We start from the raw sequence: 6,556 nt of genomic DNA, 5'->3' as shown, positions 1-6,556 counted from the left end.
GGCTATTATGGATTTTTAAGGCCGTTTTGAACAGTTCACTGTGTTTTTATTTGATTATGGTTATTATTTATTTATTTATTTCTATACCGCCCAATAGCCGAAGCTCTCTGGGCGGTTCACAAAAACTAAAACCAAACAACACACAATAAAACAATTTAAAATATATAGAACATTAAAACCACAATATAACAATACAACCACAATAAAACCTAGCAGCAGTACAGGAGTATAAAATACAGATTTAAAACAGCAAAGATAAAAATTTAGAAAGCTAAAATGCCTGGGAAAATAAAAAGGTCTTCACCTGGCGCCGAAAGGAGTACAATGCAGGCGCCAGGCGAACCTCACTAGGGAGCTCATTCCAGAGCCGGGGTGCCACAGCAGAAAAAGCCCTCCTCCTAGTAGCCACCCGCCTCGCTTCCTTCGGCAGGGGCTCACGGAGAAGGGCTGCTGCTGATGATCTTAAGGTCCGGGCAGGCACATATGGGAGGAGGCGATCCTTCAGGTAACCTGGCCCCAAGCCGTTAAGGGCTTTGAATGTTAACACCAGCACTTTGAATCGGGCCCGGAAATGGACCGGCAGCCAGTGCAGCTGGAAAAGTACTGGCGTAATATGAGCTCGCAGGCCAGTCCCTGTTAACAATCTTGCTGCCCTATTTTGGACCAGCTGAAGTTTCCGGACCGTTTTCAAAGGCAGCCCCACGTATAACGCATTGCAGCAATCCAGACGAGAAGTTATCAGAGCATGGAGAACTGTAGCTAGGCTGTCTCTGTCCGGATAAGGGCGTAGTTGGTATACCAGCCTAAGCTGATAAAAAGTGCTCCGTGCCACTGAGTTCACCTGTGCCTCAAGTGACAGTTCTGGGTCCAAGAGCACCCCCAAACTACGAACCTGATCCTTTAGGGGGAGTGCAACCCCCTCCAGAAATTTATGCTCTGAAATTTCTGCAAACCATGAGATGATCTGTGCTATGAAGTGGAGTTCGGAGAATCCCGGCTCCATCCCTGGTTCTCTCATTCCCGGGTCCTTTTCCCTATCAAATCTGTTTGATACCACACCCTTTCGAGCCTCACCTGAAGGATAATCCCAGAGAGGCGGGTGAGACGACAGCGCTCTTGGCTTCTCTCCCTCCACTAAAGGAAACGAAAATTAATTGCTCGTTGTTTTTGCCACAATGTGTTTGCGGAGGGCCCTCGGAGCAACACAATCCCAGCATGTGGAAAAATGGGCTGGCGTGTGGATGATTCAGTCCTTTGAGCAGGATGAACCAGCAAGGGAGGGACAGAACTCCAGAATCTGGGATCCGCCATAAATCCAGAATTGGCATGAATCATACATGCATCCCCACCCCACTTCCAAGATTTATTGTGCCTCAGAGATGGATGCCCATTATGCAAAAGAGCAGAGCTTCCAAGGCGGGCTTTTGTTGGTGATGTTCAGTGCAATTATATGTATGCCACAGTGAATTCTATCATGGACAAGAGGTGGAATATAAATGTACGAAATGAAGGAAAGAAAGAAAGAAAGAACTGGCTTTCAGTTTGGAGGAGATAGCTTCTGTGTGGTCTCTCTCTCTTTTTAAAATTCCCTAGTGTTAGAAATGAAAAAAAAGTTGATTTATTCTGTAGGGGAGAGTTCCCCCTTAAATGAAATCAATTGTGTGGAAACCCCCCCCCCCCAATTTCACTCCAACCTGGATGCCATTTGGGGAAGGGTAGAAGTAACACCTCCTTCCTTGAGGTTCAGACTAGGAGTCACCCCTCTCTCTTTATTTTAAGGAGGAATATGACAAGGAACTACAAGCAATACGATTTTTTTTTTGGCAACATAATTTGTTGCAATGTAATTTTGCATAGCCAGGTATCTCTATATCTCCCGAGAGTGGGCCTTAAAAGCTTGCTGTATATCTTCCTGCTCTCACTGAAATCTATTTACCCCCCCCTTCTGAAATCAGAAACGAGTGTCTCTCCCCTCCACCCCCACCACGCACTGCAGCCACTTAAAAGCAAAGAAAGAAGCTGGCAGCCAGAGGTGGTCCCCCCCCCGCCCCGTTATGTATAGTGTAGAAATGTAGTTACTCCATCTCTCAAGGAGTAAAATAAAACTAATGAAGCCCCCCACACACACACATTTACCAAGTTGAGGTGCATTTCCCTTTATAATTGCATCCACGGCCCAGACTATGCAGGTCATTAAAAGACAGACAGATAGTGGGGGAGAGGGAGAGAGGGAAGTTGATGCTCACAGCACAGGCCCATGAATTTTTCATTGGCAGGAAGAAAGGGCAGCTGGAAGTTGGCCGGGTGTTGTTATCTGGTGCGGCTGTGACAGCACCTGGGAGCTGTTCCATGCTTCCAGCGGGGAGGGAGGAATGAGAATTTTGTTTCCATGATGAGCTTAAAGCCAGAACATGCCCTGTGCAGTCCCCCAAACGCAAGTGCCTTTTGTGGCAAAGCTCGCACATTCCCGAGTTTGTGATGCTCGTTTGCAAAATGCGCACTTTAAACATGCACTTTCGGGTGTGTGTGAATTGTCATGCTGTAAGTGGGGGGAAAGGATCTATTTGGTTGCACACTTTAAAACATGCACCTCCCCCCCCAAAGCACACATTTCCCGTTGGAACGGGCAGGTGTATGTGTGGGAACTTCGCAACTAGGGATGGGAACGAGGCAGTTCGAGTTTCAAGGTGGAACTAGAAGAGCCTCGAAAAGCTGATTCGCCCATCCCCAACAGGCTGCTGCTGTCAGTGGCCACGCTGGGTGGGGAGGATGGGAGTTGTAGTGCAACACATCGGGAGACCACTGGGTGAGTCTAATTTAACGGCCAGGTTGCATGTGAGACAGAAATGTGCCCATGATCGCTCCTTTCCAGTTTTGTCGGGAAAAGGTGGCTTCTTAATTCTGGAATATGGAGCCAGGGCTTGCCCAAGACATTGTGCAGGCGGAGGCCATGGACAAGAGGGCTCCCGTCCCCTCCCCCATCCCATGTACAAAAGCCAATTGGACTTGAATCTGCGCTAATTCAGAGAGCTGAATCTGACTTTAACATTGGTGACGGGGCATGGTCTGCTGCTGCACCTGAGGGCAGCAGGATCGCTTAGGAGGTGCTGGGCCTACTGTGTGGCACACGCATCACTGTCCTCCCAGGCCCTTGTGGCCCCCCTGCATCTGCTGACTGAGGCGGCCATCTCACTCTGCCTTGTGGTAGGGCTTGCATAAAGCTGAGTAGTGTGTGTGTGTTTGCTTTCTGCGTTTGCTGTCTCTGCTCTCCAAATCACCTCCTATGGGCCGCTTTGAAAACACAGTTTTGCAGGCAAGGGAAAGGGTCAAGCACACCCCGCCCCTTACTTCTCCATTCCAAACAGGGCCAGTGTGAAGGGTAGGTACGGTTGGGCACTTGCTAAGGGCCCACATGCCAGCAGGGGCCCACCGGCAAGAGCCTCCTGGAGTCATTCGTCTTCCTCATTGCGTCCTGCTTGTTCACCTGCCTCTCGCTCTGGCCCAGACAATGGTGGTGATGAGGAAGAGGAGCAGGAGATGCTGCCATGGCCTGCTTGCTCATCACCTCTCTACCTGTCCAGCAAGCAAGAGGGAGCCATGATGAGGAAAGGGAAAAGGAGCAACAAGTCCAGCTGGAGATCATGGCGGTGAGGAGATGAACTCGCTGAGGGTGGAGATCCGTGGAGAGGGTCTTGTCCAAGGGCCCTTCAAATCCTGGAGCTGGGACTGATTCCGGATAACCAGCATTTCTTGGGAGGTTGAAAGGAAGATAGGACTGGTGTGATCTTGTGAGCATTTGTGCATGACATGCAGCGCAGGCCCTGGCTTTTCTAGGAACATGGGAAGCGGCATTACTCTGAGCAGCCTGGGCCTTGATCCATCTGCCTTAGCGTTGTCTACACCGCCCTTTCTCAACCAGGTGCCACCCGGAACCGTTGAGCTACAACTGCCATAAACGCCAGCTGACCTCACCATTGGCTGGCAGGGGACAATGGGAATTGTAGTCCAGCACCTCTGTTGGGGGCCAAGCCAGGGCAGTGTGGTCTGCACTGACTGACAGCAGCCCTCCAGGGTTTCAGGCACAAGTTTCTTCCCCAGCCCTCCCTGGAAATGCTGGGGAGTGAATGTGGGACCTTCTGCATGCACAAAACATGTGCACTACCACTGAGCTATGGCTCTTCCCTACCAGTGGTGTAGTTGTAAATGTCGAAGGGCAGGGACTCCTCATGACCTTGTGCGCACATGCCGCTAATGCGCATTAGCGCGAGCCCAACAAAATTCTTGTAAAAAAAGAATACTCCAATTTCACTGCTGAGCAGTTGACAGAACGAAAGATGGATGACAATCCATTAAAGACAAAAGGGACGGATTAACCAAATCTGTACATTCCTAGTGGAGGAACAGTCAGGACTCTTCAGATCATTTCTCATCATTGCCAATTTCTCTCCCGCCTCCATTGCCGGCTTCTCTGCCTGTCTCAAGCAGAACCTTTTTGAATTAGCATCCAAAGAGAATTCTCCTGTGGTGGTAACCAGCAGGGTGTCTCCAAGTCCTTTATGCCACACAAGAAATCTGTTTGTCTTTAAGATGGCTCCTCCACTCCCCATCTCTCTTCTCAGTCCCTGCATGCATCTCTTCATTTTCTGTCAACGTACTTCTTTGCCAACCCTGTTCGGAAAGAACACGGATACCTTTTGGGCACCCTGATGTTTATTTTTGTGTCACGGGCAGTGATGTCTCCCGGCAGAGCCAGGGGAAAATATCAGAATTACATCTTTATAGTTGGCAAGTAGAAAAGTGTGTGTGTGTGTGTGTGTGTGTGTGTGTGTGTATTCTGCAAAACCAGCACCAGGTTAGCACATGCAAAAATTGTCCAGGCACAGACCTTTGCATCTCTGCTCCTGATGACAATGGGCGAACTTACTCCTAGCAAATTCGTTACTTCCTCAGACAGTAATGAAGGCATCCAGGTCAGCTCGGACGAGAGTTCTTCCTTTAATCCAAAATATCATTCCATGTATATGTGTTTTTGTGCAAATGCAATATCAAGGTGCATCTCGGGAGCTGTAGTTTGGAATTGCTTGGTGCATCATGACATCATCACACATCACCATGTTATGTGCCCCTTTCTGATGGTTGTTCTCATGCGGCCTGCTGTCATGAGGATGTCATGTGATGTTTAATCACTGTCGCTGATCATTGGTATGAAGATAGAGTCTGACAGTCCTCCTCTGCCTTGGAAACAGAGCTGTGGCAGTGACAGCGACAAGGGAGGCAGCTAAGGAGACTGCTTTAAGTACATTTTTAGGGGGTCTAGGTGGAAGGATGACTGAAGATGTAGCAGGCCAGGTGGGAGATCTGTGGACTGCTTTCCTGCACATGCTTCAAAGCTCGCAATCAATTCTGAACTTAATAGTAGGGCTGTGCACTGCTTCGGCGTGAGGCCCGAAGCCCGAGTCAAAGCGGGCTGCTTCGGGTCGCTTTGAGCCCCTTCCGAGGTGAAGCGGAGGGGGCACGAAGCGACCCAGAGTGGGACTGGGGCTCTCCGAAGCGCTTGGTGCTCTTCAGAGCTTTGGCACCCCCGGCCCACCCATGCTGGCGCCGCCAGGTCCTGACCTGAGCTGCCCACCTCTGCTGCCACCACAGCCACCGCCTTCTCTTCCTCCGTCTTGTCATCGCTGCTGCCAGCTCCTGAGGCCTGGATGCTCACCGGCTGTTATTGCAGGGAGTCGCCATTTTTGAAATGGCAACTACCTGGAAGTTTGTTTATTTATTTATTTTATTGCATTTATATCCCGCCTTTTTTCCTCCAAGGAACTCAAGGCAGCATACATAATCCTCCTCCTCTCCATTTTATCCTCACAACAACAACCCTGTGAGGTGGGTTGGGCTGAGACTCTGTGACTGGCCCAAAGTCACCCATTGAGCTTCCATGGCCGAGTGGGGACTAGAACCTGGATCTCCTGGCTCCCAGTCCAGCACTCTAGCCACTACACCACACTGGCTCTCAAGTTCTTGGAAGTTGCCATTTTAAAAATGGCGACTCCCTGAAAGAAGAGCTGGCGTGCATCCAGGCCTCAGGAGCTGGCGGCAGCAATGACAGAGGAGGAGGAGGAAGAGGAGGTGGTGCTGAGGAGAAGGTGGTGGCGATGGAGGATGAGGAGGTGGCAGCAGCAAGGTAAGGAGTTGGGGGTTTGTGTGGGGGTGTCAGGGGGGACCCAAAGTGGGGTTCGGCCATCCAAATCTCGCTTAGGGTTCACGGCTGATTTGGGTCACCCCCCCCCCCAAATCAGCCTGAGCCTAACCGGGCCCACCTCCAAAGCCACAAAGTGCCTTCCGAGTCGGATCACGGGGTCCCTGCACAGGCCTACTTAATAGCAAATTCATAATACATAGATCCAGGCTTGCTACAAAGGTGAACATTATGAATGGGTCAGTTTTGACCAAGCATTGTAGCTCAGTGATAGGACACCTGCTTTGCGCAGAGAGAAGGCCCCAAGTTTGAATCCTGGCATCTTCAGATAGGGCTGGGAAGACTCCTGCCTGAAAACCTGGG

Source organism: Heloderma suspectum, chromosome 16 (genome assembly GCF_057233095.1).
Source record: "Heloderma suspectum isolate Gila_16-S chromosome 16, 16-S_ref, whole genome shotgun sequence".
Lineage (NCBI taxonomy): Eukaryota > Metazoa > Chordata > Lepidosauria > Squamata > Helodermatidae > Heloderma > Heloderma suspectum.
Note: the sequence above shows the minus strand (reverse complement) of the source record.